This window comes from Macaca thibetana, chromosome 16 (genome assembly GCF_024542745.1).
Source record: "Macaca thibetana thibetana isolate TM-01 chromosome 16, ASM2454274v1, whole genome shotgun sequence".
NCBI classification, from domain to species: Eukaryota; Metazoa; Chordata; class Mammalia; order Primates; family Cercopithecidae; genus Macaca; species Macaca thibetana.
This window is the reverse complement of record NC_065593.1, coordinates 28,308,071-28,334,491: the sequence shown is the minus strand read 5'-3', so window position 1 is coordinate 28,334,491 and position 26,421 is coordinate 28,308,071.

Genomic DNA, 26,421 nt, shown 5'->3' with positions numbered 1-26,421 from the left:
TCTGTTCAGTCTGTGTATCCATCCTTTTTCCAGATTCTTCAAACCTTCACCAGGTGACCTCCCCACAGACCTGGGTCTTCACCACCGTCTCTTTCCAGCATGCCTCACTGTGCTTTGCTGCTTCTGGGTGTGTCTGCCTCCAAACCCACTCCTTGTCAAGCTAGGACTTACTTAAGTGGATCTTTTCCTCCGCTGATATATCCCTCTGGATGCACCATAAACACTGACATTTCTCCAGAGCAGGATGTTTTTGAAAAAATATTCTAGATGAATGCCAGGCCAAGCAGCACAAAATGTCATGGTGACTTTCCAAAGAGACCTGCCAGGAGCTAGGGTGAGTAAAAATAGCCACGGCTTGGTGTGGATGCGCAGAAAGTAAAGATCACAGAAAGAAGAGTTTATTTGTTTTTAAAATAATTATTTCTAAGTGGTTCTGGGCCTGAAGAATGCGTCAGACTGGCAGGCAAGGAAGCAGAAGGTCTGCGTCTGACACCAGAGAGAGAAGGCAGAGGAGGGTGACAGATGGGAAGGTGGGGGGCTGGAGCCTTGGATTCCAGCCAAGCCAAATACTACGTACGGCTTGGACTATCTCTCTAGGATTGTGAGCCTCAGTTTCTCTACCTGGAGTAGAGAAAAAGAAGAAAAAAGGTAGTTAGGGAGTGTTATGCATGTGACTATGAACAGAATGAAAAAGAAGCACTGAGAGAGAAAAACGCAGATAGAGAAATGGACAAAAATGACTAGTGTTCTATTACGGAAAAAATAAGAAACATGGACCGTTCTAGGTTGCCCTAGCTCTGCCCTTCATAGCTGTTCAGGTCCTATTACTTTACCACCGTAAGATATCACAAGAGGCCGAGCAGGATGTCTCACGCCTGTAATCCCAGCACTTTGGGAGACCAAGGAGGGTGGATAATGAGGTCAAGAGTTCAAGACCATCCTGGCCAATATGATGAAATCCCGTGTCTACTAAAAATACAAAAAAAAAAAAAAAAAAATTAGCTGGGCATGGTGGTGTGCACCTGTAGTCCCAACTACTTTGGAGACTGAGTCAGGAGAATCACTTGAACCCGGAGGTGGAGGTTTCAGTGAGCCGAGATTGCGCCACTGCACTCCAGCCTGGCAACAGAGTGAGACTCCATCTCAAAAAAATAAAAATAAAAAAAATAAAAAGAGGTATCACAAGAGGCATCCTGGAGGAGCACAAAGAGTTAGAATTACAGAACTCTTGGAGCCAGCCCTGGAGTCATCACTTGCTAGAAACCCCCTGGGCGGGTTTCTTAACTTCTCTCAGCTTAGGTGGCCTTCATCTGTAAAATGGGAGACTTCCCATCCTCAGGCTTGTTGTAAGGGATCAATGAATAATAAAAGCAAGCAATCGCCCAGGTCTCTGTTTCTTGGCAGGCACTAAATAAATATCCAAATAAAAATTTCCAGCAATGAACTACCAGTGCCAGAGGCCCCAACTTCTCCTGGCTCTCATTTTTGGGAAAGAAAATCCTACTTCTCATTTAAACTGATAACTGAGTTAAGTGGTTGTGTTCTCTTAGTTTTGTTAAATGTGAAAACAATGACTGTGTTTGGCAATATTCAGTTCAGGTTGACAGCATGGTCAGTATGTGTGCAGCTGTATTTTGGAAGAAAAAAAGCAAACATTTTATTGAACATATGCTATTTGCTAGGCCCTGATTAGACATTTTTACATAGGTTATTCCATTTAGTTCTAGAACTATCCTATAAAATGAGAATATCTACCTTCCTTCCATCTTTTTTTAAATGAGTAAGGTACCTAGATATGAGAAAGGTAAAGAAACTTGTCTAAAAACACATGGCTTAGTTGCCATTTTGACTTCAGACTGTCTGACAGCAAACCCAAGTTGTTTCCTCTGAAAGAATATTGCCTCCATGAAACTAGACTTAATATATGACTGAAAGGTAGAATTTAGCCATATTTTGCACTCAGCTTCCAATCTGCCATTCTTTCTCTCTCAGTGAGTGTCTGTATATGTGTATGTCTTTTTTAAAAAAACTGTAGTTTGTTTTTCCCATGGAAAATCTTGACTCAATCCTAAAGCCTAGTCCTGACAGAAGTTTCTTTATGCTTTCCTTTGCCCTGGCTTCTCCATCTCTGAGAATTCTACTCCAACCTTAAAGGCTTAACTCAAATGTCAACTGCTCCACAAAGCTTTTCAGCAATCTCTTAAGCTTCCACAGCACTTTGTACACATCGCCTTCAGTGAAAATTGTCCTCTGCTTATCCTTTTATCTCAGACACGTTGCACAGTGCCAGGCACCTAGTAAGATCCTGAAGAGTATTTATTAAAGGAAGAAAGGAGAAAAATGCTTCAGAAACAGTAAGACTTACGGTCATGGTGCCAACAGTCAACATTTATTGAGACACCTAACAGTTCAGGTTCTGTTCTAGGTGCTTAACGTGTGTCATCTCATTTAATAGTCACAATAACCCCAAGGTAGGTACTATTATCATCCCGATTTAACAGACTTATGCCTTGTTTAAAGTCACAGAAAAATAGAATATTTTAGTGGAAGATTTAGAAAATAAACCTCGAAAGATTTAGAAGAAATTTAGTAGAAGATCTAATTAGTAGAAGATCAGTGGAGGATAATTAGAAGAAGTTTGAACCCTAGCATTTTAGTGACAGAGCCCTCCAGGAACTGCATCTTTGTGCTGTTCAGAAAACTGCGGGAGAAAGAAGACAGGTCCTGATTCCGATACCCAAGGCACAGACTGGCCAGGTGTTAGTTCCATGGCTCCAGGTGCTATCTGTGTTAACTTGCTAAGCTTACATTTCCTTGTCTGGTTAAAGGAGTAAATCTCACCTACACCGATGGGTTGTGTGGAGGATGATACACCTATCTGGATGAACCAGCATACACTGGCCATTTAATGAGCACTTACTTCCCCAATTCTCCTAAAATGGATCTTACACATCTGCAACTCCTTACAACGTCCCATTCTATTTGAAGAAGAGGGATCTATCTGTCTGAGACATTTGCAGTATTGTTTCTCTATGCATCTAATAAATATTTACTGACTGGCTACTACATGCCAGATGGTATTGTGGGTACAGTGGTAAATTAAATAGACAAGGTCTGGACTCTTATAGCACTTACATTCTATTATATTACTTATGTTATAGTTATAGTTATATTACTCTCATAACTAGTTAACAAACATATGCACAAGCTAGGGCCAAGAGACGGTAAAACAAGGCAATGTGATGGGAACGGCTGGGGTGATACTGCATTTAGGGAAAGGAGCTGAGAAAGGGCCCTGAAAAGGTGGCAGTTTAGCTCAGTTCTCAGTGAGAAGGAGCTAGCCTCTGGAAAGCCGGGGGGAAGAGCATTCCTAGAAGAGGAAACAGCAAGGATAAAGGCCCTGAGACAGGATAAGTATGTGCTGCAAGAAAAGAAGGACTGCCAGCGGGTCCATGAGTGATGGTGGAAGGGGGCCGGCTCAGGGAGGCCGGAGAGGCTGTGGGGGCTGGGCGTGTATGGTCTGGGAGGCCCTGGAATGGGCATAGAATTGATTCACAGGATAGATAAAAGGTAAAGATTAATTGAAGAAGAAATTAAAGGCTCATTACCCCTAGCTTAACTGAGCATTACAGTCTGACTGCATTCAAATAGATGTCCTTCATTAAGAATCATCTTTTCTACCTCGTAAGAAACAAGAAGGCTACAGATGAAACGATGGTCTTAAAAATGTTTTCTAAATTATTTTTGAGAGGCATAAAAATCAATTTCTCTACAGAAAAATGGCAAAGTTGCTAATTTTATGGGGAGGCTCTAAAATAAGGATGATTTCACTTCTCACAGGCTGTCACTAGGTTCCGCTGGAGACTTCACCAGCTTCAGAAAACACTGCACAAAGCAATCTCAAATCCCTACGGTAAATACACACAAATGGACTTTATTGACAGGAGGTTTTTACATTATACAGAGGAGTCCATCACGAGTTGCCTAAATTTAAAAAAGAATTGCTGAAATTTGGTGGAGTAGAGACCTGGAGGAACTTTGCCATCAACTGTGTAGAGTGGCTGCATTACTGGTAAGCTTTTGGCTGTATTAATAGAGGTTTAGTATGGAAAATGCAGGACGTGATTTCTTTTCATTTTCCTCTGCTTGGATCCCATTCTACACAGATATTTTCCAACAGCCCATCGGTTGCTTAGTTTTTCTGACAAATAATTAAAGATATGGCACCTTTATATTTTTTAACAAACAGATTCAAAATTCAACAGGAACTTTCCTTTTAGGGGATTTTAAAGAGGATCAGAAGAATTTTATTTTCATGTTTTTGGAGTGTACACGTATGAAAACTTTCATAAGGGAAATACGTAATTTACAGCAATAAAGTCACATAACAATCGCAACATTTCCAAACATCCATTTTTCCAAATGCTCTCTCCATAGCATGGTTTTCTTTTGAGACACAATTGCTCTCTCATGTGTAGTTAAAATGTCATCTCTACCTTGAAAGAACAGATTAAATGTAGATTTTTTTTCAAATAATATCTGCTAGGTTGCATACTCCTGACAGCAACTTGTCATCACAGAAAAGGTCATCAAATGTGGAACTCTTGTCTTTTTAAACAGAAGAACGTAGCTCTGCTGTAAGTTTAGCAGCTGTTTTAAGGACTTGTTGTGACACAATCAGAAACGCTCTGTGCTACAAGAGATGTTATGGTCACCTCCCTTCTCATTACAAAACATCCTAATGATTGACTCTATTTTTAAGCTCTTGTTTTTATAAATGTAAGCACATTGATGGAATCTGTGGCCTTTTGTTATTGCTTGCTTTCATTTCGTACTGCAATCACTTGCCTATAAATGATTCTGTGAATTTGTGCTCTCTCTCCAACCTTACCCCTGAATCCTTTTCTATTATAATCAAAGCAGCTGCTACCTCAGATGTTGCACTGACACCTTTTTTCCCCTTAAAACCTTGTGTTTTTTAATTAAAGAAGTATTTATTATTGAGTATAATTTTTCTGGTACATCATTTTTAGGAGCTTAACAAAAGAAACTCTTCATATATTGAAATTGAATTGGTGTTGAAATTATTATTGAGTATGAATAAAAAGTATATTGAAATTATTATTAAAGTCAAAGCACCCATTAGTATTTAAATAATTATTGAAACTGAATCTAAAAAACAGTTATATTTACAGACAAGTTCAACTCATCTGTACTTTCATTCAAGTACCTGGGTATAGCAAACCTCCTACCCTACATATTTTGTTCTAATACTTTTTTCTTTTGATCTTCAGTGCTGTTTTCTATGCCTTATGGTCCATCATACATTATTTCAGTTACACAGTGTAATGAGATCATAGGAGAAGGAGGAGGAAGGTTCCAGGAAAAATTCACACAGGAGATATTTTGGGCCTGAAATTTGAAGAATGATTAGGGATTTCCAAAACAGATAATAAAAGGAGACCACTTGTGCTATGGGAATGGCATGTATAATGGCCAGGCTCACGAGAGAGCCTGGTGTACTTGAGGAACTGCAAGTAACTCAGCACAGATGGGGTTTATTAATAAAATATTCGGGCATTGGTGAAGGTGAGCTCGTAAAGTAGGAAGAGACAAATCTGGAGGGACAGTAGCCAGGACCAGATCATGAGAGGCCAGTGATGCCAGGCTGAGTTTGGACTTAATTACAGAGCCAACGTGACCCATGAAAGATGAGGGAACTGAGGCTCAGAATGTCCACAGCATAAGTGGCAGCATTCAGATACATGGACTAGGAGGAGAAAGAAAGCAAAAATTGTTCAGGGCTGGTACCACAATGACACTGTGTCAAACAAAACAGATCTTAAATTATAAACATGCAATTATTGATTTCTTTCCCATTGGCTTTGTACTTTGTTTTTGGCTTTGGACATTTTCTCTACTAATTCAACAGACCATCCCAGAGTGAGCAGCTGAGGTATACACGTGGCTTCATCAAGGAGGCTGCAGAGTTAGTTAAAAATAAGGAGCATTGAGCCAGGTGTGGCAGCTCACAATTATAGTCTCAGCTACTCAGGAGGCTGAGGCAGGAGAATAGTTTGAGCCCAGGAGTTTGAGGCCAGCCTAGACAACATAGCAAGACTCTGTCTCAAAAAACAAACAAACAAACAACAGCAACAACAACAAAAACCAAGGACAACTGAATAACTAGTATGAAGCACAGTTCGTTGTCATACAAGCAGAATATGGATAGGGCAGTGGCTTAAATTCCTGGTTATGGGTAACTAGGTCATCCATCCCTGGGTTTCTGCACAATCCACTATTGGGCTGAGAAGGAGTCTACTAGCCTCTCTAATGCACAGCATGAGGATTCATTTTCTCAAAAAGAAACTCTGTAAAGATGACAAAATAGTAACTACCTTTTCATGTAAAACTATGGACAGTTTAGAACACACTTTTGCATCCATGATCCCCTTTAGCCTCCGCAATTAATCTTGTGAAGTAATCGGTACAAGTATCTTTTATAAGCGTGTAATTATTGATGTAATTATTCCTCTTTTGAAGATGAAAAAACGAAGTGGCTTTCCCAGGGTCACATGGATTTTCAGCAGCAAAGGTGGAATTGAAACCCAGGAATTTATCTATTTTATTTTGTGTTTTTAAAAAATTATGCAAGTGCCATTTATTTAATATAAAAACATCTGAACTAATTATAAAGAAGCATATTTTAACTTTTATTTTAGCTCCAGGGGTACATGAGCAGGTTTGCTATACAGGTACATTGTGTTGTCACAGGGGTTTGGTGTACAGATTATTTTATCATCCAGGTAATAAGCCTAATACTCAGTAGGTAGTTTTTTATTCTCATCCTCCTCCCAACGTCCATCCTCAAGTAGTCCTGGTGTTTGTTGTTTCCTTCTTTGTGTCCATGTGTTCTCAATGTTTAGCCCCCACCTATAAGTGAGAACATGTGGTATTTGGTTTTCTGTTTCTGTGTTAGTTCGCTTAGGATAATGGCCTCCAGCTTCATCCATATTGCTGCAAAGGACATATTCTTGTTCCTTTTTGTGGCTGTGTAGTATTCCAAGGTATATATGTACCACATTTTTTTCACTGATGGGCATTTAGGTTGATTCCATGTCTTTGCTATTGTGAATAGTGCTGCAATGAACATATGTGTCTATGTGTCTTTATGGTAGAACAATTAATATTCCTTTGGGTATATACCTAGTAATGGAATTGCTATAAACCTAGGAATTTAAATTCTAAGCCTAGGGTGCTTTCTACTTACTACTTAGAGAATATATGATGTATTCACAAGTTTTAGGTTAGGAAACTAAAGCCACTTTAATGTTTTAAATAGGAATGTATTTAATATAGGGCAATAGAGGTTTACATAACCCTTTGAAAGGGCCGAGGAAAGAGGTCAGAGAGGCATCATTGTATTTCACAAATGTGGAAATGTGGAAATCATAAGAAAACTAGTACGTATCTCAGTGTCTATAGGAGGGTGTCCAAAAGCCCTGGGGAAAACCATATCCACTATCTCTTGAAGGCCACACTTGTGCCCACACAACTGCTGCTAAAGAATGGTATTTTTCTTCTGCTCTTCTATCTCAGAAATCTCAAACAAAGTGCCTCTCCTTGGTAGAATCTCTGCTGGCAAGAGAGTCTGGGAAATGCAGTTTCCAGGCTTCTAGCCCCTGAGTTTCTGAGATATCTTTTAGAAAAGCAGAGATGATACGGGGTATTAACAGGCAATATCCAGCATGTCCAGTTATTAACTAGAGCTACAGCTGAGATGAAGAGAATGAGAATCAGTCAACTAGGTTATTAAAGTTAAATATGGGGCCGGGCGCGGTGGCTCAAGCCTGTAATCCCAGCACTTTGGGAGGCCGAGACGGGCGGATCACGAGGTCAGGAGATCGAGACCATCCTGGCTAACACAGTGAAACCCCGTCTCTACTAAAAAATACAAAAAACTAGCCGGGCGAGGTGGCGGGCGCCTGTAGTCCCAGCTACTCGGGAGGCTGAGGCAGGAGAATGGCGTAAACCCGGGAGGCGGAGCTTGCAGTGAGCCGAGATCCGGCCACTGCGCTCCAGCCTGGGCGACAGAGCAAGACTCTGTCTCAAAAAAAAAAAAAAAAAAAAAAAAAAAAAAAAAGTTAAATATGGATTTGCCTACAGGAAGCTGAGGCACAGAAAGTTGAAGTGACTTGCTCAAATCACAGTGGTAAGTTCAGAATCAGAATTGACATCAAAGGGGTTTGGCTCCAAGTTTCACAACTGGAAACACCAAGCTATGCGACATTAAACTATGGCTTCACTAATGCATACATCGTATACACTGGGCGATGCTGCTCATCAGGAGCTTTTAGAATCAGCCTCTACTCCTGTTCTCTGTATCAGGTGCTCTGTCTTGAATATGGCTGGTACCTGTGTCCCACCCCACCCACCTCTAAATCCTTTCTCATTTGGAAGAAGAAAGAGAAGACTTGATTTCTCGGACCCAGAGAAGAAAGGACATAGATGAAAAACTGGGGTGGTTCTAATGTCTACACAGTATAGACTTGCCTGCTGAAGCAAGTGCTGCTGCAGTTGCTGCTGACAGCTGGTCGCAACAGAGACTCCAGCAGAGCCAAGACCTGCTAATGCATGTTGTCACTTTGAAGAGTGTCTCCAATTACATGTACTGGTCAAAGGCCGTGGTTTAAAATGTGTTGCAGTGTACACTACTAATCTCTTTTGTAAACTCAGGTAGTACAGGCTGGTGAAATGTTAGAGCCAGAAGGGATCTGTGAGAGCCCAGTCTGAGACTCCCTGCCTCCTTCCTTCACTAGAATCCTACAAGTAAGAAGATGGGAGATTTAGCTTGACCAAGGTTATGCCCCCAGAGAGTGGCAAAGTTTGAGAGCTATTAATGTGCCAGGGTCAGCTGTTTACAGTTTAGTGTCATTGTTTTTATTTTAAAGGCATTCTCCATAATCCCCCCAAAATCTAAAAACTAAAGGTTTTCATGGATTACCTAGGTGATGGGTTGATAGGTGCAGCAAACCACCATGGCACATGTTTACCTATGTAGCAAATCTATACCCCAGAACTGAAAATTAAAACTAAAAAAAGAAATTGAGGGTGTTTTATATTCTTCATGATATTAGAACAAAGACCTTAGCCTCTTAGCAGCGGGAGTCCTTCAAGTTAACCTTAGAAGTCTTCATTTTTGAAGGTCTATCACATAAATATCTTGGTTTTTAGCTTCAATTCGATGTCCATAATTTTCTGGTTATTTTTTTCCTTTAGATTATTTTCTTTCTTAAAAGGGTCTAATAAATCATATATTCTTGGGTGGGGCACAGGGGACTTAACAGATTTTTAAAAATAGTAACACCCAATTTTGGTGAAAGAACAAGGAAATAACAGGTACTCTTAAGTACTGCCTATACAAGTACAAATTATCACAATTTTTATGGAAAAATTGGCAATGCACATTTAAATCTTTGCAATTAGCCATATTCTCAGATTCTCATTCCAAAGAAATCGCCATTCCATAGCTAGAAAAGTTTTATATACAAGATTGACTGTTGCAGTGTTATTTGTGATGGAAAAAGTTGAAAAAATATCAAATGTTCAATAGAAGTCGGTCTAAATAATGGTACATCCAACAAGGGGAAGAAATCTTTAATAATAATAAAGTAAGAACCTATATGGCTCTTCCCACTTGCCAGTTTGACTTGTAATTATTGCATTGACAGACACAGTAAGCCTATGAAGTGGATGCTATGATTACGTGCACTTTAAGGATGACAAAATTGAGGCCTTGAGAATAAAAGTGATTTGCCCACAGTCCCTCAGCTGGAAAGTGGCAGAGTTGAGATATAAACCCAGGCTATCTGATTCAAGAGTCCATACTATGAACCACCTTGTTACACTGCCTCTGGAAGAATAATGATTTTGGTAAATGTATGTATGTGCATGTGGGTGTGTGTTTAAAAGGATGAGAAACCTGTACACTAATGTGTGAGACCAGATGGCAGGACTGCAAACAATTTGTGCTTTCTTATTTGAATTTTTCTGTATTTTTTGATTTCACATCAAAGGCATTTTCTTAAATCAGAAAAAATATAGCGGATAAATTTTCAAAAAATAAATAAACTCAAGACGTGATATCACCTAGCCCCTAGTCCAATGCAGAAATTTATTTTGGTACCATCTCCAACAAGCATTCTCTTGACCTGTATTTGAACTGCTTTGTTGACAAGGAGCTCACAGATCTGGCTGTGCAGGGTTGACTTAGTCTAAGGAAGGAGGAAAAGGTGACCCCAGTATAGCCCAACCTACAGGTAGGCAATCAGTTAAGGGATTTGGGGCAGAAGTTCAGGAATGCTGAGAACACCAATGGGTAGTTTGATGGGGTACAGCTCCATCTGAAAGTGATGAAGCCCTCTGAACACTGCATTGTTTTCTGTTTTATTTATTTCATTGCCTGTTAATGAAAATTATTTGTTCAAGAAACAGATTTTTAGTGGATAATAATATGGACACTCATCCTTAAAGAACTCACGCTGAAAAGAATATATGCCATTTTTCAACCACAAAACTGGAAAAAATTAAACCAGTGCAGCTGAGGATGTAAAGCATTCATTGTACTGTTGGTAGAAAGGCAAAATGGTGCAATTTTGGGGAAGGCAATTTGGCAATATGTATCAAATGCATCCCATTTAACCCAACAATCCACTACTAGCAACCTGCTCTGTAAATATGGGCACAGGAATATTCATTATAGTCACTACAGCACTGGTTATAGTAGAAAAATAAATAAACAAACAATATTGGAAGCAGAGTCCCTCAATAAGGGTCATATTAAATAAATGGTAGTGCTACCATATGGTAGACTACTCTGAAGGCATTAAGTAGTATGAGAAAGACCCGCAGGTGCTGATGTGGGAAGACCTTGATGCTGTCTTATTAAGTGACAAAAAGCAAAATGTAGAACAGAATCTTAATCAAAGAAGACTACAGATTTCGATATGCATATAAGAGAATACATATGGTCCAGGAGCAGTGGCTCACGCCAATCCCAACACTTTGAGAGGCTGAGGTGGGTGGATCACGAGGTCAGGAGATCGAAGTCATCCTGGCTAACATGGTGAAACCCCGTCTCTACTAAAAAAAAAAAATACAAAAAATTAGTTGGGCATGGTGGCGGGCACCCTTAGTCCCAGCTACTCGGGAGGCTGAGGCAGGAGAATGGCGTGGACCCTGGAGGCAGAGCTTGAAGTGAGCCAAGATCGCAGCACTGCGCTCCAACCTGGGCTACAGAGCAGAAAAGAAAGAGAAAAAGAAAAAAAAAGAAAAACACATGTCCTTTTTCCCCAAAAGAAAATGCAAGGAATGGTTCACACACTGTTTAAAGTATCCAGTTTTGAGCAGAGGCACTGGAGGAATGAGGAGAGAAAATCTTATTTTCCTTTTGTATCTATTTTGTTTGAAGGTTCTACCACATATTACTGTTATTTTTGAAATGAAAGCAGGGGTTATCTGGGAAATTGTAGTCCATGCTTTTGTTGATTTTCTATCTCTATATACTAAAACAACATATTCGCACACTAGTGACTGCCATTTTATTTTAAAAAATAACATTCTGCTATCCCGAGGCTCTCCGGTAACTCCTCTCCCTCCTTGGAACCAAGCACAAGAAATGTCTGCAGTAGTTCCTTCTGCTCCTGCCTGCATTGTCTGCTCAAAGGGTCCCATTAACTCTCATAGCCTGTGAATCAATGAATGAGTCCAAATTTGGAACAGAAGAGATAATGGACTTACCCAGAGAGCCAGTACAACAGATATGTATTTGTCAAGATACTCCGGACCATGCTGTAATAACAAATAAATCCCAAATTCTAGTGCCTTGCTCATGACACAGTCTGATGCAGCTGTGCTCCTCTCCTCCATACGGTGACTCAGGGATTGAGACTGCACCCAATTATTAGTCTTCCCTCTTGTTGCTTCAATGTTGTCCTGGAGTTGTCTAAGTGGGTAAAGGGGACGGCATGATGAATACTTACACACTTCAGCCTGAAAATGACACAGATCACTTCTGTGCACATATGTGACCAATGTAACTGCAGGGGAGGCTGGGAACTGTGGAGGAGCACAAGGATACTGGTGACCACTGATACTTCAAGCAGGGAAACCAGAGTAGGTACCTCTCAATGTGACCAAATGTGTAGAGCATGAAAAGAATCCTTTCTTTAAGCTCTCTTCCTCATTGTTTGGCCAGGATCCCCAAAATGCCCTCTTGCCATTTTTTTTAACCTCTCAAAGGCCTTGCAGAACATCAGTTCATTGCTCTGAGTTTTCTACCCACTCCTGGCAAAAGAACTACACGTATCAGCCCTTTGTGAAGACCAATTTTTTGTGTCAACTTCATTGGGCCACAGGGTGCTCAGATACTTGGTCAAACATTATTTTTAGTGTGTCTGTGAGGGTGTGTCTGGATAAGATTAGCATTTAAACCAGTAGACTGAGTAAAGCAGATTTCCCTCTGCAATGTGTGTGGGCCTCATTCAATCCATTGAAGGCCTGAATAGAATATAAGGTTGAGTAAGAAAGAATTCCTTCTCTCTACCTCATTGCCTTTATCTGGGACATCGGTCTTCTCCTTCCTTCAGACTTGGACTTGGACTAGAATTTACTATATCAGCTCTTCTGGCCCTCAGGCCTTCAGACTCTAACTAGAGCTCTACCATTGGCTCTCCTGGGTCTCCAGCTTTCTGGCTGCAAATCTTGGACTTCTGAGCCTCTATAACTGCATGAGCCAATTCCTTATAGTAAGAACTCAAACTAATACACCCTTTGCCACTTTGCACCACTTCCCACTAGAGCAATCAGAGAATATTCCTCCACCCCAATGAGTTGGCCTTAGTCATGTGACTCTCCTAAGGCAATGGGATTTTAGTGGATGCTATGTGAGCAGAAGTTTTGCATGTGCTTGCACAATCTAGCTTAACTTCTCACACCCCTGTGATCTGCCATAAGTAGATCTTGCTCCAGATGGCCACTGCCCCTTTAGTCTGGGCATCAGAATAAGGATACATGGAGCAAATTTGAATCTCACTTGACCTGGGCTCTGGATTTTCTCTGTCTAGCCTAGCTCAGATCAGCCAGACCTCGGTCAACCTACAGACCAGTAAACATGAAAATAATTACTGTTGGAAGCTACTGAGATTTTAAGGTTTTTGTTATTAGCAACAACTGGGGCCCTATCAGCAGGCTGACTGGAACCATAGAACATGAAGTCTGGATCCTAGGGTTATTGAAGACCGTCTTATGGATGAGCAATCTGGAAGCAAGAGAGGGGAGGGGTCGCGTGCGAGTTCGCAGAACATAGATCGGAGCCCAGGTTTCTGGAACCGAAACCAGTACTTTTTAATGGCCACCATCCAGCACAGAGCAGGACTCTGAGGCCTAAAGATGCCGGTGTTTAAATCTGGGCAGGAAAGGGGGAAAGGGAAGGGGACCAGGCAGCACCAGCATGGCCAGTTGGGAAAGCAGTAGCTAGCAGCAGGGAAGCAGAGGTCTAAGAAGCTTTCACCTCCCTGATTAATTGAAGTCTGGGGAATTTAGCAGATTGTGAGTTCCTGCTCAGCCACCACACCAATTCCCAGAAATCAGTCTGCTGGTACACCAGATTCCTAGATGCCTGGAGGGAATTACAGGGTTTCTGTGCTAATTTTTTAGGCACCAGTTGTGTGGGAACATTTTATTCTATTTCTTTGCTGTTGTTTGTGAGACAGGGTCTTGCTCTGTTGCTCAGGCTGGAGTGCCATGGTGTTATCATAGCTCACTGCAGCCTCAACCTCCTGGGCTTAAGCAATTCTCTCACCTCAGCCTCCCAAGGATCTGGTACTACAGGTGTGCCACCACGCCTGGTTGATTATTTTATTTTATTTATTATTTATTAATTTATTTATTGCAGAATCTGGGATCTCATTTTGTCACCCAGGCTGGTTTCAAACTCCTGGCCTCAAGTGATCCTCCCACTTTGGCCTCCCAAAGTGTTGGGATGACAGGCATGAGCCACCATGCCTGGCCTCTAGGCGCCATTCGTATGGTATACCTTCCAGCTGTGTCCTGTCCTATCTTTATGCCTTTTGTTATGTCCAACAAAATAAAACTAATACTCAGACCATTAGGAAAAGGAGCCCAGGTTCAGAGGCAAAATAGAGGGGCAATGGGCAGGGGGGTGTGAAGCCTCACGCTTGTAATTCCAGCACTTTGGGAGGCCAAGTCAGGCAGACCATTTGAGGTCAGCAGTTCAAGACCAGCCTGGCCAACATGGAGAAATCCCATCTCTACTATAAGCACAAAAAAAGCCAGGCATGGTGGCATGTACCTGTAGTCCTAGCTACTTGGGAAGCTGAGGCAGGAGAATCGCTTGAACCCAGGAACCGGAAGTTACAGTAAGCTGAGATCGTGCCACAGCACTCAAGCCTGGCCAACAGAGCCAGACTCTGTCTCAAAAAAGCAGAGGCAAAATAGGGAGAAAGAATAAGCATCTGCTTCTTTCAGACTCAAGGCATGCATCCAGATGTATGTACATGTATCTGTGTGTGTGTGTGTGTGTGTGTGTGTGTCTGTTTGCCTCTGTCCAGGGTCCCAGTGAAGAGAGATGGTGAGTGCACAAGCTCCATCTGTCAGGCGACGGTGCCAGCAATCAAGCTGACTCCCAGGCTGCTCACTGGGAGGAGGGGGAAGCCTGTGGCCATCTAGAGAAACTCTGGTTCTTATTTTCTCTCCTCCCCTCTTCTACCTCTTTCCCTTCCTCAACCCCTCTCTCCTTCCTCTCTTATCCTTCTTGCTTTTCCTATTCTTCTCTCCCTTCTACATTTTACTGTCATTTCCCTTTCCTTTTTCTTCTCCCTCTCCTTTCTTCTTCATATGCCCCACAGATAAGGTGAGCTTCTTTAACAGGTGCAAGGCTGAAAAGACAGTAATGCCTGCTTCACAGAGCTTATATTTTGGAAGGAACAACCGAACCCCAAAATGAATCAAACCCAAAGCTATGATAAAATCAGTGAAGAATAAGAGTGATGATATGGGAGGGAATTTCAGGGAAGATCTGGTTGAGACTGGGGTTGCAGGAAGGCTTCTACTGGGTTGAGCTTGGGGGCAGCGTTTAACCTGATACTTGAAGGATGAGTAGCTAAGGAGGAAACACGGGAGGATCAGGATGTGAAGAATTCCAGGCAGAAGAACCAACATGTGTGAAGGAATGTCCTTGGTGTGCTCGGGGAACTTGGACGGAGGCCCAAATAACTGTGACTCGAAGGGCAAGCGGGATAGCAGTCACAATGAGCTTAGAGAGGCTGCAGGAGTGGAGTGGGAGCAGGCAGGGTTTCTGTGGTTTATCCCAAGCGCATTGGGAAGCCGTCAGTGTCTCTTAAGCAGAGGATTGACATGACACACTTTCGCCTTTTACAAAGATAAATCTGGCATCCCTGAGGAAAATGGAATGGAGGGAACCAAGAGGGAAAGCTTTTAAAATTCTGTTGTAGCAGTTCAGGTGGGTGATGATGGTTAAGTCACAACAGCGTCCAAGGAGATAGGGAGAAGTAAGTACATAGAGTGAAGACATGTCTTTGTGGCAGGATGATATTTGTGAAGAGCTTGCTCGATGTGCCCCCACCTCCTTCATACCCACTGCCCCATGATTCTCACTATCTGAGCAGCCAAAACGTGAGATACCTGTTGCTTTAGCAGAATTGCCAGGGTAGAACTAGAAGATAGTGACATCATTTCCTAGGTCTTTGGGCTAAAGAGTCGAAGTCCAAATATATAAGAAGAAGACTTGGAAGGAAATAAAATCAGGCTGAGCAGGTAGGGTGTAGGAAGAACAAATGCAAAAGAAGTAAGGAAGTTCATAATACTGGTGAAGGGCTCTGTATCCTATTATATATCCATTTAATTCAGAGAGGCAAGGAGAGCACAAAAGCTCTCCCCTTCCTCAAATCTTTGGGATCTTAGAGCAAAGGAGGCCTGTGTTGCTTCTCAGCTGGTGCCCAGAAAGTAAACAGAGTCCCAGAGTTCCCAGCACTGTGTCATTCTGGGTTGGGTCTCAGGGACCCCCGGCACTACTAATCCTGGGAGGAAGGCAATTCCACCCCACCGTGCATATAAGGATATGGAGGCTCAGGGGAGTCAAGTGGCAAGACAGAGTTCACCCAGTTAAAAATCCACAGACCTCGATTTGTGGATTCCTAGACCTACAGTTGAAGATGCCGAAAATATATGAGTCTCTTCCAACATTCCTAAGACTTTTATATGAACTCCAGGCCCTAGGGCTTACTGGAGGGAGCAACAGACTGGGATCAAACCCAGATCTACCACATACTGGGGAGATAATTCTATTGCCTGACCTCTCAGAACCTCACACTCACCCTCTAAGAAAAGGCGATAGTGTGAGCTTGATCCTTCTCATGGGGATGTGGAGAGTTAAAGAAAATAAGCACGTGGGAAGCCTATGTAATGCTATTCTCATGGGGTGTTCTGCTTAGAGAGACACAAGCTGCCGTCCTGCTAAGCCTGCTGAGCCCATCTTTTGAGAGCCCCAGTACCTTCCTTTCCTTGGCCCGATTCTATTTCCTGTAACTTCCACCCGTTGACTCTGCTTCTGTCCATCAGGTTGCATGGAGTAAGTCCAATTCCTCTTGTCCTGACAGCCCATGGGTAGGATCCTTTAGGTTGAAGGCACAGTCTTCCGGCTGAACACTTCCTTTAGGTTGAAGACACAGAGGCTTCCTATCTGCTGTTTAAACTAGCTCAGTCCCTCCAGAAGTTTCCCTTAGGGCCTTCATTTGAGTCCCAGGGACACTCCTGCTTACTGAAGTCCTAAGAATGCAGTGCCCAGATGGGTCACAGGTAGCTTCATTCTCAGCCACAGTTTTGCTCAGATTTCTGTAGTGAGTGGTCCAAAGCTCCTTTGCTGGAGTCTAGGGCAGCTCTCTCTATGAATGAAAGCCACCCATGACTTGAGCTGATGGAGAGTCACAAGGCAGGGATCAGTGACAGATGCTGCCACTGTTTCCCTCATCAGGGAGATGTAGGCATCATTCTTACTGTTATCATTCTCACATAGAAAATGAGGAAGAAAAATATAACCATAGCCCATTTCCCAAGGGAAAGAGCAAACAGCTTTCAGAAGATCGCCTTTGAGTCCTCTAGGGACTGCTGGATTCTGCTGCAGAGGGTGTAATGAGAAGAGACTTTGGGCTCCAAATCAGTGCAGGGAGTGTGGGAGGGGGCCACTGGGGGTGCAGCTAGAGTAGTGAGCCCAGAGTCTGGTCCTAGTAGGTGGTCCCTAATGTGAGTTTCCTCCCTGCCTTACACCCTCAGAGTTGATGTTTCTTCCTGATTTATTCATTGCTCACCTTCCCCCAGGAGGTTGCGCTTGGGCAGAGAGCATTATAAGCTCTCCTGCACACCCTGGGTTGTTGTTCCTACTTTATTCCTTGGCTCTGATTGGTCTGCTCCCTAAAACATGCTCAGGCTGTTCCATGCCCCTGGGTCCTGTGATGCTAATTAATGCTCCTCCTGGTAAGAAGTGTCTTGATTTTCTGCAGGATGCTCAGTCACTGGGTCAAATTGGTGCCAGAGATTCAGTAGGGGCTTGGTACATGCTCCTCCAACCTCTCCCCCAGAAAACAGTTCTGTAGTTTTCACACTGCACACCTTTGCTGCTCTGTAACACCCACACCAGTGGGGAATGAGCAGAGGCATAGACTAGGATGAGCCCAGGAGGTACTGTGACCACAGAATGGGATTAGATGGAAGTGTGAAAGAAGCAAGGAGATCCTCAGGACCTCCAGACCCTAGCTTGGAGTTCTCAGCCCCCTTTGTTGGTATCTTGCCTTCCCTTGGTATATACCCTCCTCCTTCTCAACATGTACTACAGGATTTGACTGTTTCAGTGTGGTGCATTCAGCCATTTGTTAATTCATTCATTCATTCATTCATTCATTCATTCATGAATCAGTAAATATGTTCTGGGTGCCCAGGATGTGCCAGGCACTATGCTACATACATAGACACTGCCATGCCCTCAACAGTGTAGTTGGAGAAGGAGCACAGACGACGTTAATAAACATAAAAATAGAAGCAGTTCCAAGGCGGTAGTTTGGAGGGGACATCTTTAAAGACTTAGCCTTGAACTCAAGTGGAAGAGAGGAGTTTTGCATGAACTGCTGTGGAGCCTGTATGCCTCTGTATTTCAGCACCTAGCCCCAAGCTTCACACCTGGAAAGGTCCAAATAAAGCTGTGTGGAGTGATTTGGATGCTCTCTAAATCCCAGCAATAAGCCTCAGTAATTCTAAGAGAAGGATGGCGCCAACTCACCAGATGTGGGTACTGAGGTCTAAAAAGTGTTCAATAGAAGTGAAATAAATTGGAAACTGCTGCTCCCATTGTCCTCCTGGCATCTCGAGAACCGTCTTTTATTCTCTCCTTTCTGTCGGCCAAATCAGCTCTGCTTCCAAGCTGGCCCTTGGGTCCACTGTCTGATGGCAAATATTTCTGCCTGGAATAGCTCATTGGTGGTAGCTGAGAAGACTAATAACAGCTCCTGACAGCCCTTCATGGTTTTCCCTAAATGTTCCTTCCTGAACAAAAAAGTTTAATAAAAATATGGATTAAAGCAGAGACTGAGAGCAGGAAATCAATGGCAGTCTCACGGCTGTGTTATTGTAGTATCTCCTGTGCCTGTGCCGCTCACCCCGGGGAAGTGGGAGGCGGTGAGTTCAGAGGCCTGTCCGAGACTCAGTGGGGACAGTGGGAGCATGCTAGAAAAGGGTGTTATGTCTAAGACAGGGGGATGAGCATGAATATATGGCAAGGCTGCCAGGGACACAGTCTGGGCCGAGGTCGGGGGCCTGAGGCAGGATGTGCTGTGTCTTAGGTTTGCAGCAGGATCTAGAATCTCCTTGGTTAGTGCTGTTGATAGTCTGGTCTGGGCTAGTGTTTTATTACTCTATGCAAATCAGAGTTCTTCATGCAGAGCAATAGTGTACAGTGTTGCCACCCCATAATTTTACATTTCTTTTTTTTAAAAGGTAGCTTTCAACACATGGAATACCAGTTTAGCAGCACAAAGCACGTTAATTACACAGGCCTTTCTTTTCTATTCATTAAAGTGGTCCTCAGAGTGCCTCTAATTGAGCTTGTTTTGCTTCCTATTTGGTTCCTGAATGCCTTGAAAGTGTAAAAACTACTATCTTTAAAGGTTCTCTATAATTCAGAATTTATATGATTTAAATCAGGCAACTTCTCTCCTACCCTCTTTTTGCATATCACTGAGGGTTTTTAAACAGACCCTGCACAGGAGCTACTCACGGAGAACACCATCATTCTCAGAGATGAGACGGGTCTTCCCTCCTGGGCTCCCTGCTGCAGCAGAGACCCACTTCTGCACTGCAACCTGCAGCCAGGGCTCTTGCCGTGCTGGCAGATACAGAAGGTATCAGTTGCCCAATGTAAGATTATAAATATGGATTAGATCTGTGCAAGTTATAGACTCAATTATGAAGACATGCAGCTAAATCAGCCTCCAACTGTCAGAGTGTCAGGATATCTGCTGGAGATTCTAAGTCTACCTGGGTTCCTCAGAACTTGAGAGAGAGAGAGAGAGAGAAGGAAGGAATATGTGTGTGTAGGACAATTCTAGAAGTAGAACAACCACTGACCCAGGAGACATGAGATGAAGGTTCTAGGCTGGGGTCTGGTTCTAAGTAGCTTTGTGACTTTGGAAAAATCATGATTCCTCCTTCTGAGCCTCAGTATACCATTCACAGAAAGAACAAGTTTTAGCAGGGAGCTTTTTCACACTGGAGCCCCAGCTCTGAAAAGTCTGACACCAAAGGCTTAGGTGGGTCTGATGCAGGCCTCCCTTCCACCCTGAGACCCCTCCATCCTCTCCTTGTAGCAGCCTTTCCTGTGCCTGTCTGCCTGGCTCTCCCGGCCTGCTCTTCCTCCACTTCCAGGATGGAAATCCACCCCCCTCACCTCTTTCTCTGAGGACCTCAATTCACTCCGCCCCTCAGGTGGAATGCCCTGCCAGTTTAGACCAAAAGTTCCTGGATTCTGTTGTGCTATCATTTGTGTTCCATCCCTGTGCTCCCCACCTGTTTGCCATGCCACTGTTGTGCACATTAACCTGAGTTCTCGTCTAGCTTCAAAGAGAATGGTAAGGTAGTCTCCAGCGGAAACCCTCATGAGCACCACACATAGGCAGAGCTCGCAGGGCACCCAAGGAGCTAGACCAGGCTGACACACACTTTATCACTACCTGCTCTCCATGCCCACTCCACCTCTTCCCTACCTTCTCTCCTTTCTCCTTTCAACAGAATCCAGGAAGTTCCTGTAGGAGGAAGCCTCAGAATACAAATAACCGCAGGTTTTGGAGTCAGGCCAATCTGGATTCTAAGTCTGAATAGTTCTTATCGTTGGGTATTTTTTGCATGCCTGGGGGCCCCTTCCTGTCTGGCTGTGGGCAGTGTCCACCTCCGGTCCATTTCCTTGACACAGCATTCTGCCTCCAGGGCCAGGCTTCCTTTCAACCTGCAGCAGAGACTCTGACCAGACAACTACACTACAATTTCCAGGCCCCCTTGCAGCTAGGTAGGGCCATGAGACTGTTCCAGCCAATGGGATGTGGGCAGAGTGAGGCAGCCCACCTCCAGACCAGTCCTGAAAACCTCCCATGGGTCCTGAGCCCCCTTCCACTCCTCCTGCCTTCAAAAATCTGATTAGACTTTGTGTAGAGTGGGGAATGAACTTCTATTGGGTTAAATCACTGAATCTAGGAGTTTATCTTTTATAGCAGTTAGCGCTACTTTAACTAATAAGTAACCCATACATATAGATGGGTTAGTCCTTTATCTCAGGGGAAGGATCTAGAATCCACTTTTGACTTCTTTTCTGACCCAACCCCAGCAGTTAACCGGAGCCCACATCTGGATTTAGACATGTGAGTGGCCTCATGTCCTCACTTTTCCGTGCATTTTTTTCTCTCTTGTCCGTTTCTCCCTCTGTCTTCTCTTCTGGGTGCTGGGCTAGATCAGCCAAGTCCCAGGCAGAGGAAGAGAGCCTATCAGGACATGATCCAAAAAGCACCTTTTCCCAGGGCTGCAGCTAGCTGGCCCCTGTGCAAGCTTTTCTGCAGTTAATGGTGCCTTTGTGTTGGGATCATGCTCCTTCTAAGCAGTGTGTAAGCACATGCCACTGTCCTAGAGTCCCAATCAGGCTCTCTCCCCAGATGCCTCCTTTGTGGAGAAACCCATACAAGCAGCCCAACACCCCCACCACTCCCACCACCACCACTGCCACCTTGCTAAACCCCTGGTGCACACTGACCCGGGACTCTGTGGATGTGTGTTGGCCCTGTTGCCATGACAACCAGTCACGGTGAATAACAACAGTGACTTCATTCTTCCCTGGGGGGCTGAGAAAAGCATGGCACACAGAGGAAGATGGGGCTTCTGGAGGTGGTGGGGAAATGCAGAGCGAGGAAGACTGGCATGGGATTTTGAAAATGTTCACACTCTGTGCCCTCCAGCTCCCTCTCTGCATAAGTAAGAGATATTGGGAAAGGACTCAGGCCTTCCCCTAAGAGCCCGTGCGAGGATTCTAGGGTGGGGTCTGGAGGATAAAACACTGAGGAAAAAGGCACAAGGTAGAACGTACGATGAGAGAAAGAGTTGAACTTCATTGCACAGCTATTTCCTGAACCCTTGTTAAGCCCTATTGCCAGAGCTATAGCAATGAGTCAAGTGGACCCCACACCCAGGCATAAGGACCAGTCCATGCAAAGGTCCTGAGACAGGCGAGGCTTGTGTGGCTGGAGCCAGTGAGCAAGGACAGGGGAAGGGCATGGGAATAAGTGAGACCAGAGAAGTCTTTTGTGGGTGATGTAGCTCATAGAAGGCCTTGTCCTATGAATGGGTGGGGGCATCCATTTATTTTGTGTTGTTATAACAATATCACAGACTGGGTAATTTATGATGAACAGAAATTTTATTGGCTCATGGTTCCAGAAGATGGAAAGTCCAAGATCGAGGTGCTGCATCTGATGAGGGCCTTCTTGCTGTGTCATAACATGGTGGAAGGCATCACATGGATGAGAGAGAGGGAAGGGGGCCAAACTCATTCTTGTATCAAGAGCCTACTCCTGGGATAATGCCATTAATTTATTGACAAGGGCAAGAGCCCTCACTAACTAAGCATCTCTCAAAACTCCCACATCCCAACACTGTTGCATTAAGGATTAAGTTTCCAACACAGGAAATTTGGCGGATACATTCAAACCACAGCATTCTGCTTCTGGCTCCAAAAATTCATGTTCTTCTCATATGGAAAATACTTTCATTCTATCCCAATAGTCCCAAAGGTCTTAACTTGTTCCAGCATCAACTCGAAAGTTCCAAACTCCAAAGTCTTATCTAAATCAGACATGAGTGAGACCCAAGGATTTGTCCTGAGATAAATTATTCTCTGTGAATTTGAAGAGAAGCTTTGAGACAAGCTGTGAGCCTGTGAAATTAACAAATTATACACTTCCAAAGTACGATGATGGGACAGGCACAGGATAGATATTCCCATTACAGAAAGGAGAAATAGAAAAGAAGAAAGGGGTAACTGGTCTCTAGTAGGTCTAAAAGCCAGCAGGGAAAACACAAAGTCTTAAAGCTGGAGAATAATCTCCTTTGACTCCATGTCCTGCATCCTGGGCACACAAGGGTGGAGGTTGGGCCCCTAAGGCCTCAGGCAGCCCCACTCCTATGGTTGTGTTAGGCTCAATCCACTCATTCTCTCACGGGTTGGAGTCTTGGGCTTGCAGCTTTCCTAGGCTGGAGTTGCATGCTGGGATACCCCACGCCCATGTCTCCGCTAGGAATTGCCTTAGTAGGAACTTTCTGCAGTGACTTAGCTCCATGACAAGTTCTCTTCCTGGGCTCCCAAGCTCTCCAATACATTATTTGAAATCTAAGTAGAGGCCACGATACCTCCACAGCTTTGCTTTCTGCACACCTGCAGAAATAGCACCCTATAAACCCACCAAGGTGTACCACTTGCACTCTCTGAAGCAGGAGTATGAGCTGCACTTGGGCCTGCCTGAGCCACAGCTGGGGCAGCCAGAGAGTACTGTGCCAAAATGTGAGGAGCAGAGTCCCAAAAGTGGTGCAGGGCAATGAATGCTGAGGCCCCCTGGGCACTTCTTTGGAAACCCTTCTCTCAAGGTCCTAGATGGAAAGGACATCCTGGAAGACCTCTGAAATGCCTTCAGGGTCTTTCTCCTATTCTTTTGGTAAACTGCCCCAGGCTCCCTTCTATTCTATTAGTCCCTTTAGCAAATGGTCACTTGGACACACCCTAGTTTGCTTTCCTAAATATATTCTTTCATTCTTTACATGGCCAAGCTGAACATTTACACAATTTTTATTTTCTGCTTTCCTTTTAATTATAAATCCCTCTTTAAAATATTTCTTTCTTCTCTCATTTTACAATAAGCGGCCAAAAGAAGCCATACAGTATCTTAAATGCTGTGCTGCTTAGATATTTCTTCTACCAGATATCCTAGTTCCTCACTCCTAAGTTCTGCCTTCCACAAAGTCCATTGTCCTCAATGTCGTCAAGTTCTTTACAACTATATAAAAGGGATGGCCTTTATTCCAGTTTCCAATATCTTCTTCCTCATTTCTCTCTGAGACCTCATCAGAATGGCCTTTACCACCCATATTTCTACCAACATTCTGACTATGACTACTCAAGTAGTTGCTAAGATTTTGGCTTTCCCTATAACTTTTGTCTTCTTATGAGCCCTCACCAGAATTGCACATAATTTTGCCTACTGTTCCATTATTGGAACGCTAAGCATGTGGTAGTTATTTATATCCTAGCACTCAAGGTCATCACCAAGGTCTGACTGCAAAAATTAAAAAAAAATTGCCACCTTAGGCATAAATGGGTTAATGTTTCATTTATTGCAATGTAGGCTTTTTATAGCCTGACCTGCCAAATTCTGCCAACTTCTACCCATTACCCAGTTCCAAAGCCATGTCCACATTTTCAGATATTTGTTATAGCAAATGGTCACTTGGACACACCCTAGTTTGCTTAATACCAACTTTCTGTGTTAGTTTTGCACTGCTATAACAGAATACCACAGACTGGGTAATTTATAATAAACAGAAATGTCTTTGGCTCATGGTTCTAGAGGCTAGGAAGTCCAATGTCAAAGGGCTGCATCTGGTGAGGACCTTCTGTCTATGTCATAACAGGTGGAAGGCATCACAAGGACAAGAGAGAAAGAGGAAAGGAGGCCAAACCCATCCTTTTATCAGGAGCCCATTCGTACAATAATGACATTAATCCATATGTCGTTGATTACCTCTTAAGAGTCCCACCTCTCAACACTGTTGCATTGAGGATTATTTTCCCAACACATCAACTTTGGGGGACACATTCAAATAATAGTAAGGCCTTTGGGGGTTTCCCTCAGAAGAGAGGCATGAACTGACTTACCCATGAAAAGGATTCCTGTGGTTGCTGTGCAGAGACGAGATGACAGGCAGTAAGGGTGGATGCAGGGAGATGCGTGAGACCAGAGAGAGATGATGGGGCTTGGACAGGATAGCGGCAGTGAAGATGGCGAGAACTGTTAAGTTTCTGAACATATTTCAAAGGAACAGCTCACAAGGAGAGAAAGAGAAGAGTCAAGGGTTACAGGAAGGATTTGGGCTTGCGCAACTGGAGAAAGAAACTGGAGAAAAAGGAGAGAAGTGGAAAGTCTGAGCCATCCTTTCTAGAAGGGTGGTATAGATCACCAACCCTCCCCAGAGGAGGAAGGATGCAATCAGAGGCCACTACCTTCTTCATCCTGAGCACAGGCAAGGCCTGTTCCTTGGGCTTCAGGTCTCCTCAGCACGGAACAGCCCTCTTCTCTTCCACTGCCCTGTTTGTGATGCTGAGAAGAGTATCCTGGGTTTGGAGCTACACGGGCCTGTTTGTAGTCCCTCACTTTACACATCCTGTTGTGCAGCCTCAGCCAAATGTCTTTCACTCTCCCAGTCTGTTTTCTCACCCACGTGCTATTCCACATCTGCCAGCTGTCATCTAGGTACAAAAACAGCCAGCCCCAGTAGGTCTGAGCCCCAGACCTGGTGGCCTTGAGGACCTCAGCACCCCAGGTGATCCCCCATTATTCTGGAGAATGTTCAAGATAAGGCAGCCTCTTACATGTCCTGAGAAAGGGCCATTCCTTCTTGTCCACCACAGCCTCCTCATCCACATACCTCGTCAGGCTCCTTTTCTCCCTTCCCAGCTGGCTGTGGCCTGCCCAACCTTCAGGGTTGTGTGTTGGGGGCAAGAGGTATCTTTTGTTCCCTGGGCCCCAAGTAGGTCTGTTCTTAGCAAGCACAGCTTCCTCCAGTTGTGCACCTAATCCCATGCACACCAAGGTTTCACTCACATTTTCAAAAATATATTTCTTATGTGTCTCAAAGCATGATCTTACTGACCCTCTTCACAACCCTGTGAAGTAACGGTGCAGATATCAAGGCTCCATTTTACAGATAAGGATGCTTGTCCTGGGCTTGTCCACACTGTGAGCAGATGGGCATATGTGTGCATACAGGCACAGCCTTTTGTTGATTGTGTAAGGTGCACGCACATTCACACAGTCCAAATGGTGCTGTGTGTTTCCAGCGAAATACATTCTTGCATACCCTAAAGACAGTCTCAGACTCACTGTCTTTCTTGTCCCCCTTCTTCGACTGTGGGGCACATCCTTTCTTGCCCTGGAGGCACCAGTGTCTCACAGCCCAGCACTGGTATTCTTTGAACACTGAAATTTCAGGATCTATAATAGGTTCTATACATGCAAGAAAAGATGCAAAGTCCGTGAGCCAGCTGGGAAGGAAAAGAAGAACCAGATGACTGATGTCAAGTAGGGAATTGTGTGTCCATTTGCTGCTTCTCCTTGAGTAAAATGTTCTTTTTAAATCCTCTTTTGATACCAGCCCTGACAATTTCACATGCAGTCTTCACCCAGGAAACACATCCTGAGGAAACACCACCCTTCAATTTCATGCACACTCATTGGGAACATATTGGGTCTAATTACTAAATATGCAGAAAGAAGCTCAAGCTTCATCCTTGACCCAAAGAATATGAAATAACCTGCAAACACTCTGTGTCAGAAACCAGCCCTGCTGGTGGAGGCCTCTTTGGACAAGGCTGTGGAAATGTCCAGTGCTGTCAGTCAGGGTCACAGAACTCAGAAGGTTAGAGCAATTAGCCAATAAGAGAAGGCAGCCACATATTCAACCATGAGGTACGAGTGAGATGAACCCCCTAATCAATGTGCAATCTGGGGAAAATCCCAAATGGCCTGC